The sequence below is a fragment of the Sinohyriopsis cumingii genome, chromosome 9 (assembly GCF_028554795.1).
Source record: "Sinohyriopsis cumingii isolate HCF-2022 chromosome 9, ASM2855479v2, whole genome shotgun sequence".
NCBI lineage: Eukaryota > Metazoa > Mollusca > Bivalvia > Unionida > Unionidae > Sinohyriopsis > Sinohyriopsis cumingii.
In genome coordinates, this window is record NC_142969.1 from 93,987,459 (window position 1) to 93,999,860 (window position 12,402).

Consider the following 12,402-nt stretch of genomic DNA (forward strand, 5'->3'; position numbering starts at 1 on the left):
TTGAAATGTTATGTCTGGTGTAAAGGAGATAACTGAATGATATACTTAAGGTGTGGTATTTTTATTTCCTCCAATATATTATCTATGTAATATAGATGAGTTCATGAACGATATATATTAATTTCAATGCAATTAAATTATCCAAAAATACATTATTGATAAAGTGAGAACCTGACATTCAGACTTATATATGTAGTCGAGACATCATCAAGAGTCATGTAATTTTGTTTTCTGAGATGTGGCGGCTGTTTTATATGACATAGTTCATGTCCTCTACAATGTCGGCATGTGGAGTGCAGCCTTACATAACCATGCAGATATGATCCAATACCAATTTGGATTCTTGCGTTGGGATGCAAAGTTTGAAGAACAGTGTGGACTTGAATGGAATGAATAGGCAATATATGACTAAAATGGTTATCACTCAGTAATGTTGGACCTAATATGGAAAATCCGCAAGAACAGATGGACAGAAATAAAAAGAACTAATTGAAAGTCAATGGTAGATTATAATTAGGTTTATACAAGTGTCAATGGGAAATGCTGACTTAAAGAAACTGGTCTTGTTAGTTGGCATTCCCTGCTACTTCATCGAAAGGGAAAGCAAGAGAACTTAACTAAATAAACTGCATGAACAATTTAAAGGCAGGAAAGTGTACAGAACTGGAAAATTAGAGCAAGACAATTAAAATCAAAGTGGGAAGGAATACCATATCTTTAATAAATTACCTAACATTACTCGTACCAGAATAAAATACATGATACAAATGACAAAACAGAAATGTGTACCGTTATACCAGCTCCAGCAACAGATCGCGTGTGTCATGGATTAATACAATTGCAGCAAACTAACAATGGTCAGTACAAAACTAGTTTCTAACTAGCATAAGCGCTTTCGATTCTAAATAAGTCTTTTTCAAAGGCAAATACAAAACACAGAAAAGACAAACAGAAAAAATAAAAAGAGTTGATGTTACACAATTTTGCATGAACATGAAAAAAATCTTGAAAGTTTTGATGTTCCAGGTGGTTGGTTTCAACTTGATGCTGATGCTGAAACATATTTTATATTGACCAAGAAATCGATGAGCCTTATCGCCATTTGTTTTTCATGGAAACAATATTCTGGATATTTCATTGTTTTATTAGTAGTTATAGGTTATTGGGTGAATAATAAGCAAGTTGAAAAACTTTCCTTGGGATGAGCATGATAATTCGATGCATAAGATCACTCTGTTTAAGGAGTGTCCAAGAACATGAAAATTTCAAACCGATTTGAGTGTATGTAATGTTAAATCAGGATCACAGTAACCAACTTTCAAATGAGGGCATAGTACTTATCCAGGTACATGCTCTTGCAGGTTTCTAGGCCCATAAGTCGGCCTCTCACCCGTGCTGATATTAATTGACGGTTTAGAGGATTATATATAAAGATAGGATTCATTAAAAGCTGTAAAAACTTTTTCTCGCGGCTGTGGAGATACCATAGGCTAAAAGGTTCTTTTGGTGATATGTACATTATGTTTCCGGAGCAAATCGTATGTTTGGTGACTTGTAAATCCACGAAGCACAGCTCAACCAACTGTCCTGTGGCCATTTTTTTTAATTTCGTGCTAGATATGGCTGTCACCAATTACCGGTATGTATCTAAACTGTACGCAGATTTGTTCCGGAAAGATTTTTGCATGTAGCAAAAGTGTAGATTTAAATGAATAGGTAACATTCAATCCACATATCGCCATAAATATCAACACAGATTTGGGGGGTTGATTTATCGGACTAGCGCGTTTTATGATTCCATGTATATCAGTATTAAACAGTTGATAAAAGTCCAATGTTTCCATGAGATAACTGCAAGACCAAAAGCCAATATACTGTTAAATGTAGGTCATAATGACCCTGTTTTGTTGTAAATGTGTAGTGCTAATATGGATGGATACAATTACCAAGTTTGATGATTAAAGCATAAACAGTGATTGAGACTGAAACCAAGCAGTAACAATGACCTATATCTGAGATGTGGTTGCAGTGTTCATTAAGATACATCCCATCACTAGATTTCATGAATCTTGGAAAAACAGTATTTGTACAGAAAGCTGTAAATCTATATTTTGAGCAATATGCGAAATCTTATCACAAAGCAATACAATGTGAAATGTAGTCCACAGTGACGTTTTTCAGTATCATGATTCTAGCATAAAAATACTTCAAAAATAAATTTAATAAATAGTTTTACCAAAGTCAGTGGATCTGAAAATTAATAATATAAAGTTTGAAATTCATGCAAAAATTCCCAAAGTTGTATCCCAGTATGTTAAAAACTTGATGACTGTAAATGTCTCAGGTCTTGACATGATTGAACTAAGGCTATGAAGGCGTCTTCTCTTGTTTTAGTAGAAATTATAACTTAATTGGAATCAAAGTAGTAGGTCCAATATATTTCACAGATGTTGAAAACTGTTGACGAAGCTGTAACAAACGATGATGAATACAAGTACAAACATATATAGAGCCATCTTTTCAAATTGGTAGAAGCAAGTAACACATGTACGTGTTTATTTTATTATATATCTGAACACTTATAATCTTAGTCGTGATAATCCGTCTGGTCTTCAACTAAAAAACTTGTGTGAAACAGCACTTTTATTTATGACTGATAAATGACTGAACGTATTAGATAATGGAGAACTGATTGGCGCTACTGTGGTTGATTAACTACTGGACTGATTGAGTGATAAAAGTACATTGAAATGGTCACATTTATGAAAGTAAAACTATTAATTGTGGAACACCATAGGTCCCTATCCTGTGATCTTTACGTATATCAATGTATATTTAATTAAAACAACCTGAACTATAAGAATGGAACTGAAATTTTTTTAACAAAAATTTTTTATTTCTATAAAACTGAGCAACAATATCAATACAAAAGTAATGTTCAATTTAAAGTGTACCATCCGTTCTATGGCGTTGCTTTTCAAGATAATGCAAATAATTTTAATATGTTCCTAAAATTTTTAATCTGACATTATACATTTTTTAAATCTTAAAAACGTTGTACAGTAATTGTACAAAGGGGCATAATCCAGTAATAATTCTGACATGTCTATTAAAGGAATCTTTTACGGTGTGGATAATATCAGACATATCTAAAGAGTTACAATTGTAAAATTATTTCTAACTTTCATTGATAAATTCATACTATAGAATAAATTATTCCTATTTAAAGTGATATAAACAGTTTGTCATACTTTATAAAAGTTAAATTCAGCCATAGTTGGACTATACTGATGTAATTTAGGATAATACTTCTAATTGAAGCAAATTAAACTGTTAAAACTCAAAAAGAGGGTATGCCAGTCAATTTTCAGGATGCAGTGAATTAAATAAACATTTACCAATACATGAAAGAATATTCTTTCGAAAGTCCAGATTTTGAATAAAGTGCCATGAAAACGTTATTCCTGTCCACCTAAACAATATATGTAACCAAAGAGATTCTTATAGTATTCCGACGTTATGGTCTGTCAGATGCACAAATAACATTATACGAAAGTCAAAGAAAAAATTATTTAAAACGAAATTTCAGTATGCTGGTCTATTGATACGGAACAACATTTCTTGTGGCATAAGGCAGATTAGTGACATTCCTTTTTTTCGTAATCAATGGATGAAATCTTAAGACAGTCTGACAGTTCAAAGTAATATAAATACATACTACTTTTCTTTGCTTTTACGCATTTTTCTCCGATTTCTTAATCCACTATATCATACATATATGTATGTGCTCACAGTTGTTTGAACTACTGGTTTTCAGAAAGAAAAAAACAAATCTTATGTGTTAGGCCACATTTTATCACATTATGCCGTATATAATCTAAGTATAACAGAAGGATATTAGAACCTGTAACTAAAGTTATTATTATTATTATTATTATTATTGATATCAGTGAACTCCTTCTGTGATGAGAGTATATTACTCATCATGATGTATAACCTCACTAACTTTCATGAGTCTAGGTATATAATATCTAGGTGGTAAAATCCTATTTGGTCATGAGCTAAATATAACAACTGAACCCATGCTTAGCCTGGTGTGAAATATCGGTCATAATGACACGCGTTTCTGGTATGGGTGTGGTCCTAATAGAGATGCAATGTGAAATATAGGTCATAATGACACGCTTTTCTGGTAACAGTGTGCTACTAATAGAGATGCAATGTGAAATATAGGTCATAATGACATGCTTTTCTGGTATGGGTGTGATCCTAATAGAGGTGCTATGTGAAATACAGGTCATAATGAAATTTATTTCTGGTATGGGCGCGGAAGTAATAGAGATGCAATGTGAAATATAGGTCATAATGACATGCTTTTCTGGTAACTGTGTGGTACTGATATAGATGTAAACAGTCATATAGTTTTATGATTCTAGAATGAACAGAGTTTGAGAAAGAGACAAAGACTAAAAATCTCCTCCATGTCAGTGAAGTGTATAAGATAGGTCAATACGATCAACATGTTTGCATAGAACAATGTGAAAATGTTGTTTCAAAATCATCAAAAAGTTATACGTTAAAAGGCATTCACTGTGATGTATAGTCAATACAGTTGCTAAGAGGACGGGATTGAAAGAACTAGTACATAAACATATGTATCAAATAATAGCTAATGTGTCAGAAAGATATAAATAACTTGTTGATTCACAGATGTCTTCGGATTTCCAGTTAACATAATAATGAGGTGACTAATGCGTAACGCACAACAACATACACATCTCTAATAGTGCTAAGGTACATTTATACTTCACAAAATTAGTTCCGGTATTAATCCAAGGAAATGTAGCTCTTCTCTTAAACCTACGCAATTCAAGTCGTAAGCAGACGAGAAAGGTTCTTAGTTGTGTCTATAAAACTAATAGTACCTTCGATCACAAGATTTCAGCCCTTAACCTATATATTAACCACATTATAGAGTTGTATTAATTTATGTTAATACCAACATTTTGGAGGAAAAATGGTCAACCATATTAGTGGAGTAGCATCATTTTCCATGGACGTAGAATTGATTATATCACAGATTTATTTATTTATTTTATCCAGGTTCTATTCCTGAAGATTTTTTTTTTTTTTTTTTTTTTTAAAAAATAAGTACAGCACGGATTTCACAAATGACAGAGCTGTATTCATTGTGCTGATACCAATCCTTTAGATACAAAAATCATCACTCATGCTTGTAGACTAACATATTTTTGTTGAAAGCAAACGTAGCACTAAAAGACAAGCAATTAAACTGTTGGGGTGGAGGTGGCGGTGGGGAAGAATTGGGGTTTGGATTTTGTGAAAACATATTACCTGCGCCCCAAAGACTTTAAAGAAAATATTGTTGCCCCGAATTGAATAATAAAAGAACTAATTAGATCCCTCTCATTAGCATTGAGGTGAACCAATCCTGGTTGAAAGGAAATTGTCAGTCCCCCACATCTCTCTCAGCATCAAATGGCCGGTCCCTAAGTGTGGCCAGCATAAGCTACATACATGTATATTTTCATTTGTGCAAAATTCGTTATTGGTTTTTTCTTCGTTCTTGATGCACTCGATAAAACTCTTCGTAGATATAAAGCCTCATTTTTGCCCTTTGATCACAGAAATGACCCCGTTTATTCTATAAAATAAGCATTCCTTTGTTTAAAACATTGAGTTTTAAGCTCGTTTGTCTTTATTTACATAGACTTAAATCAAAATAATTTTTGGAACATTAATTGACCCATAGTTGTGATAAAATGCATTAGATGTTAGTAGTGAATGAGGCCACCCTAGGGACAATGGGAATTAGCATTACAGACCCCCCCTGGGGCACTCTAGGGACAATGGAAATTCAACATGGGAAAAATTGCTGGGCCACTCTAGGGACAAGGGGAATTAACATTAGGGAATAGTTCGTGGGCTTGTCTAGGGACAAGGTTAATTAACATGGGGAATAGAGTTTGGGCTTGTCTAGGGACAAGGTTAATTAACATGGGGAATAGAGTTTGGGCTTGTCTAGGGACAAGGGGAATTGAACATGGGAATAGAGTTTGGGCTTGTTTAGGGACAAGGGGAATTGAACATGGGATTTTTTAAAAAAATTTAAAAAAAAAAAAAGAAACAAAAAGGGGTAGGCAATCGAAAGTCAATCTGTTTTCGAGACCTATGAGTGGCCCTGAAAAGGGCCTTTGGGTTTCTTCTTCTAACTCCTCCACTTCTTTATCCATCCCCTTATTTTTTCCATCATTCCTTTCTTCTTCTTCTTTTCATTTTCCGGTATCCAGTCCGGGTGACCCATCGCTCTAAACTTCTGTTGGATTTTTATCCAGTTATTGTTCAGTCTCTCATATTCTTCTTTTTTCTTTCTATTCTCTTGTTCTTTCCTATCTTTTGCCCACCTGTCCTTGATTTTCTGCACTTCTTCCTCTATTATCTTTTTCATCTGTTCTTCCGCTTTCTTTAGTTGTTCATCGCCCCTTTTCACAAACTTCCACTCTGACCATTTCTCTAGCTCTTCTAAATAGCATCTCACTGCTTTTACCTTGTCCATAGACTCTTTTATTGTCCCCACTCTGACATACTCTGGTTGAATCAATCCTCTCAATCTCTTAACTTCTTCCTCTATCATCTCCTCTATTATCTTTCTGGCTAATTTTAGTTCATTGACATAGTCAAGACTTTTTCTTAACCTCCATTGTCTTTCTATCCTTTCAATAGTATATTCTCCATCCATCATCCAAAAGTAAACATTTCTTAAATCATTAAACAACGCCGACACTTCCATCTTGTATCGGTTATTCCGTAGAATGGTGCGAACGACGAACGTTGTGGGTTCTTATACGAAAAGCGCGGACGTGAAGGAAAACATCCCCCTAAGACATAAAATTGATATCACCTAGATCATGACCAAACAACGCGCGGACGTGAAGGAAAACATCCCCCTACTTTCTCATTTCATATAATATACTATCCACATAAGTGAAGCAACATTTAACAAACCCCAAATCTACTGTTCACACACGCAAATCATTAAAACAAAATCCATAATCTACTATCCACACAATCGTACCTGAGCTGTTACAAAACCCAAACTATACTCTCCACATACGCTAAGAAACAATAAACAAACCCATAATCTACTATTCACACAAACGTACTTGAGCGCTTACAAACACATACCCTCACACTAGGAAAAAAAGAGTCAGTGTTTATATTCACACTACTCTACCTACACACATTGGCAAATCGATTGTTATTTCTTTTCTAGAGTATTGGGTAGCCCTGAAAAGGGCTGTTTGTGTTGTTTTTTTTAACTCCAGATGTGCCTATCTAATGATGGCACCTTCCAGGCCTGGCACCGCACACACATCTTCTTCCCCAATCTCCTTTTACCTTTCTTCTTGGGAGTGCAGAGGCGGGATAAGTGGCTTCAGAATCCCAATTTTCTGTCTCTGGGATTCTGAAATTATCTCTCTCCTTTTCCTCCTCTTCTTTTTTTCTTCTTTCCTCCTCCTCTTTTATCCTTGCCTCTTCGACAATGGCCTCCGCGGCCAGTTCATTTAGTATGCGCCTGGCATATTCCAGGTGAATCAGGAGTTCTAGCAGTTTCACAGTTCTGGTATTCATTGTCTTGTCAACGAATGAACAGGGTAGCTAGACTGCCCAGCGAGTTTCAATTTATAGTAAAAGCGCGGACGTGATGGAAACCATCCCCCTAAAAACATAAAATTGATCTTACCTAGATCATGACCAAACAACGCGCGGACCTAAAAGAAACACTCACTCACTTTTTTATACTACCCATCACTATTCTAAAAAATTTTCATTAATCACTTCAATATACTATTCACATACGCAAAGCAATCCAATCAAACCCTTAATCTACTCTCCCCACACCTCAAACAGCCAAAAACATGATCTTAATCTACTATCCACACCAACGTACGTGAACACTTACAAACACACAATCCTATACACAAACACATACACTCACATCACAAAAGAGTCAGTGTTTATATTCACACTACTCTACCTACACACATTGGCAAATCGATTGTTATTTCTTTTCTAGAGTATTGGGTAGCCCTGAAAAGGGCTGGTTTTTTTTGTTTTTTGTTTGCTATGACAATCTTTTAGTTTCTAAGAATGCGACGTCCTCTGAAGATAGACTTTCTGACGATAGGTCTGCTTCTTCGGAAAGAGAAGAAGAACTCTTTGGTGTCGATACGACAATCGACAAAGCCTCTGTCAGGTTCAGGTTGCTGCTGCTGTTGTTGCTGTTGCTGTTGCTGCTGTCTCTGAAGTCTGTACTTCTCTGTCCATTCTTCTTTCTCCCTGTTCATTTCTTCTCTGAAGAGCTCTTCTATCAGGTCTTCAGTGACTTTTAACATTCTCACATTCTCTATCTCTTCTGGCTTCGGTATCAGACTGTGTCTGACCCTATGCAAATTCACGTAGGCTTCGTTTAGTTTAGCTAGTTTGGAGCACATCTTCGTAGGAGGATGAGTCGACAATGGATGGTTAGACTGGAAACTCCCCCGGTTCTTAAAGTCAAAGCGCGGACGTGAAGGAAAACATCCACGGTTTTCAAGCCGGAACGTTCAATGAGTGTCATGAGAGGGATAATAAGATGTCAAAGAGCATGAATCAACATTCTTATAGCCAAACAAAAGACAAAGGCATTTTTTTCAAAACACAACATTTTTTATTCAAAAATCACTTAACACTAACCGACAACTCTAACATTTTTTTAACAATAATCCAACCATATAACATGAAACATTTTTTTTTCAAATCACTAACATTTGTTTTCAATTTACAGTCTACTTTAAACAGGGCTGACAACGTTGTGAATGAAATTGTGATTTCCACTGCTGGAAGTCATTAGGCCATTGATGGACACTACGTTTCCTAGCTTGAGACAAAAGATAAGCATAATGGTCACAAAACCATCGATCTACTTTCACATCATTTCTAGAAGAAGAACGAGGATCAAAATGAGTCACTAAATGTTCTAAGGAATAGCCCAGGCTGCTATGATGCAGAAAATACACACAATATTGTCCACACACCAAGGAATCTGTGCCTTGTAATTTCACATTATTGAATCGGGTGGTCTGAGCATTTCTTCTCATAAAGTCAATGATATCGTCTTCCAAAGGGGGCAATCCGTACGAATCGAAATATTCCACACATCCTTCTTGAGGAAAGTAGACGGCTACCCAGTGGGTTCCTGGGAGATGACTGTCGTCCGTGTTGATCACATAAGCTAGATGGTCTTGAGGTTTGCGATGAGGGAGTTCATCTTTAGCACAGACGACAGGATTCCAAGAAGACGTATACGAACTGTGGTTCAAAAGGTAATAAAGTTCCCAGGTATCCATTGATTTGTGTGTTTTTCTTCTTCACAGGTAATAATATGTCATCAATTCGATTCTGACTTTTTGCTTGAAAATGTCTGACAAATAACCGTTTCTTCGTTTCGTCTCCTCACTCTGATTCAGGAGAGCTTCGATACGATGGATCTCTTGAGTGGTTAATGGTGGACAAGAATGTTCACGCAAGTCTTTATACCACTGATGCCACACGACTTCGTCCGAGATGAGACTCCAAGCCTCGTCCAGATACTCGTCCAATTTTTCTTCTTGACTCAACATCAGGCATTTATCGTGTTGAATTTGACTGGGATGATCGTTTTGACATCCGTAGGACTCTTTCTTGATTAATTCCGTCATTTTTTCGACCAAGTGTTTGGCAAAACAGCAGACTAAATGGGCTTCTTGTTCTGGCCATCTTGACTTCATCATGATATCTTCTTCGTCTTTGTCTTGGGATTCTTCTTTCACAGTTTCCTCACATTCCATCTTCAAAGTTTCTCCACTAGGTAAAGAGGGTTAACAGTCTTCCATGGTTTCTAATAGTCTAGAATGACTTCTCTCAAACTGTTGATTTCTATCGTATTATCAAATTCTGCATACAGGATGACGTTCACCGTTTCATCAGGGTCTCGTTTTGCAAACTGAATTTCCACACGAATCTGGCCTGATTTTATAGGGTGGAAATGTCCCTCGTCGCTGCCTTGGTCTGGAGTGAAACCGAAAGCCCACAAAGCATAGCCTCCTGCATAATCTTCGTACGATATGCCATGACTGGTGTTGGTTCCTAACTGTCCGGTAGCTTCGTACAAGGACAAGTACGACCTCAAGTAATTCTTCTTGTCAAAGTCGGGTTCGAAAGGTCGGGTACACAAGGTCTTGCCATCGCGACTGACTTCGATCTTGGACACGCCAAAGTGTCGAAAGTAGAAAGGATTTTTATCGGCAGCTCCGTTGAAGGCTGAATTCTCGACCATACCAACGATCAAACGTTTGGGTAACTGTCCTTGGAACAGATGATCTTCGATCATGGATCGCTGTCCCTTGGGAATGGTGAAGGTTTTCACTTCCACGAGTCGTATGGGATACTTGGCGGTCGTTCTGCTCAACGTCTGACTGATGTCGTTTCCCACTTTAGGTAACACTTCCACACAGCGTACGTAGAGTCTGGCTTCTTGGATTTTGGTTTTGTAACCGTCACTATCAGCCATTAAATGGAAAGCGCTACTGCTACGATTCAGTCTCAGGCGGACATCCACACCGTTCAGCAAATACTTTTCTTGCAACCACATGTCCAAATGCAAACGATCCATCAGTTCTAAACTCTTTCCATTTAATATTTTGTTTCTTCGTTCTACAAATCCCTCATTGTATTCTTTCTTTTTATCACTTGTATCAGTTTCCAATAATTCAAACTGGTCTGCATCGTCAGCTTCCCATACCACACAGGCATTGAGATGAGTGTTCTTGGCGTCTATTCCGTACGTCAAGAGATTTTCCAGGTAGGCACGATAAGGGTAAGTATCCATGCTGCTACTGACTAGTTTGTTATTCAAGTACAAGTCCACTCCACTAAAAAAGGAATGCATGAAATTGTTGACGGGAGCTACTGGCTCAGTGTCTATATCACCTCCTGTCTTATCTAGAACTTTGACTTTTAGGTACAAGTAACTGCTATTCAGATCGATGTAATCTTCGGGCTGTCCTTTGATTTCAAACTCGATGGGAGCGGAATCGGTCAATGAGGAGACGGGATGAAATTCCACCCATTGGGATTCTTGCATGGTCATCATGGTGGGTGGCATGGCAAACAGATCCAGTTCCGAGTTGGAAGAAGCGCAAGACTCTCGGTGCAGCATTTTTTCTGTTTTTTTTTTTTTTTTTTTTTTCAATAATCGAAAACGTCTAAGTCTCGAACGGTTCTTCTTTTCTTTGCCTTTCTCGCTCTAGAAGTGTGAAGTCTGGTGAAAGGGTGTTTTCTTCGTCGTCTCTTTCTGCCTTGTCCTTGCTGAATGCCTGACTCGGTAGCGTGCAGGGCATTTATAGGTGTGTCTCGTCGGCCCAAAAGGTCTTTGCCCGTTTGTAGCAAGACATTTTTGCCTGCCCTCATGAAGGCTTCTTTAGGGTTTTGTTTGACGATGATGACATTTTGGAGAAATTCTTTGCCTTGCGTCAGTGCCGCATCTTTCAAGGCGTGCAATCCGCGTGTCACCATCGGTTTCAAGACTGGGGCCACCGACCGAAAGGCCGATTTTAACATATCTCTTAAACCGTGTCCTCGCTGTCGAGCAACCCCTCGGTACACTGGATACATGACTTACGAGTCGTGAGAGAACCGTTTTCGAAAATGGATTTTCACCGTGACTTTTCCTTTGGTGAATGGAATATTTTGTCCCAGATCTCCTTTTATAGCAATGTTGACTGTGTCCAAATAAGACTTACTGACAGGCAAATAGTGAGGATGTACAAATTCGCGGTGGACGTGATAAGTGTTCCCACCTTCCTGGTCACTGGTCGTGGTACTATCCACTTTGAAAGGAATGACACGCAGTAACGGCACGGAGGTGTGTCCCACCACGTTGTACTCCACCACATCGGAGTACACGAACATCAAATTCAGTCCTTGATTCAGTTCTACAGGGAATCGAAAAAACTTGTAAAATTCCGTATTGCTGTTGATCTTCGGTTTAAAATTTGGAGCCATTTTTGTGTCTCCACCTAAAATATCAAACAAGTCACGATTAAAACTGATGGACAACGTTTGGGTGTCCTGAAATTTCATCAGTAAGCGACGAGCCACTTTATGGTACTCCAGGGTGACACTTTTTTTGATTCTGTTCAGGGCTTTGCCAAAGGCTAACTCGAACCTGGAAGCAATGGTGTCCTCCAAATGTTGGTCACTAAAATAAAACCCTGCCGCAATTTTCAAGGTGTAAATATTGAAGAGTGAATTGTTGGAGGATGGTCTTGTGTCCCCTGAAAACTCGATGCCATTTATGGT

At 37.5% G+C, this 12,402-nt stretch overlaps 1 long non-coding RNA gene across 1 annotated transcript in view; it reads right to left on the bottom strand.

Moving 5' to 3' along the window:
* LOC149792270 (uncharacterized) overlaps nt 1–12,402 on the bottom strand; it is a 49,986-nt gene that overhangs the window by 4,292 nt on the left and 33,292 nt on the right. The gene's annotated exons all lie outside the window — the stretch shown is intronic.